This window comes from Hemitrygon akajei, chromosome 21 (assembly GCF_048418815.1).
Source record: "Hemitrygon akajei chromosome 21, sHemAka1.3, whole genome shotgun sequence".
Taxonomy (NCBI): domain Eukaryota; kingdom Metazoa; phylum Chordata; class Chondrichthyes; order Myliobatiformes; family Dasyatidae; genus Hemitrygon; species Hemitrygon akajei.
The window spans coordinates 61,252,769-61,253,830 of NC_133144.1; the positions used below are offsets into that span (position 1 = coordinate 61,252,769).

The window sequence follows — 1,062 nt, forward strand, 5'->3', positions numbered from 1 at the left end:
GACTCCCGCCCTACAGGCAACGCCCTCTCCCCACTGGTCAGCCGAGCTGCCCATCGCAAATTTCCTTTGCTCATTGGTTTACTGAACTTCCTGATGGGTGAGTCTCGTGGCCCAAAGAACTAGACGCTGTAGTGGAGAGTATAATTATGTTTACCGATATGATTAATTTGCGGGATGTTCTCTTATGCTAAATGCAATTTTGTGCACCAATAGAATATATTAGCTAATGTTAAATCCAGCCATTAAACTAAGCGACAGCGTCAGTGGAAATTGTTCTAAACACCCCAAAATGGAAAACTCGCTCCACCTAGAAAGTTCTATCAGCTTGCTGAAATAGTTTATCAGTCGTTCGCAGACTCTCTTCAGTTGTGCGCTTGAAGTGTAGCGCCAACTGTGAACAACAAAATAGGTGGCTTGATAGGGTCTAATTTCGGCCATATAAGCTATGGGTTTCCGTAGTGTAGTGGTTATCACGTTCGCCTCACACGCGAAAGGTCCCCGGTTCGACCCCGGGCGGAAACACTGTTTTATCACTTCTACTTTAAAAGGTACTTTTACTTATTCAACTAGTGAAACTAATAATTGTCGCATTAAACATTTTCAATTTGCACTTTTAATTTTTAAAACTAGTTTACTAACACTTTATCGGGATTCTATTTTCTACAAATGAAAATTCCAGAAATAGTTTATAGCTTCTAAAGTTTAATATTTTGGTACAAATAATTATTAATAAACAGATTACTTACATTTCTTCTACCTCGATATTAGAATGTGCGTTTGATAAAAAATTCCAAATATTTGTAAAATAGAATATGAAAATAATGCCACAGATGTTATTATTTTTAATAGGCAATACGATTGTTTTAAAAACCGAATATTTTAATTTGCATTTACCACTTTGTGTAGACGTGGAAGATTTTTTTTTTAGTAACTACTAGAGACACCAGTCTATATCTAGTGAGTCACCTTGAATAAGAACGTATCTAAACTTCAAATTTGCTCCACAATTCATAATATGTTGTCCGATCTGATTATGGCTTCTTTGCTTTCCCCCTTGACTTC

At 36.6% G+C, this 1,062-nt stretch overlaps 1 non-coding gene across 1 annotated transcript; it reads left to right on the top strand.

Moving 5' to 3' along the window:
- Positions 1-449: 449 nt before the first annotated feature.
- Positions 450-522, top strand: trnav-cac (transfer RNA valine (anticodon CAC)). Its single transcript has one exon. It is a non-coding gene; the product is annotated as a tRNA-Val (tRNA).
- Positions 523-1,062: the final 540 nt, after the last annotated feature.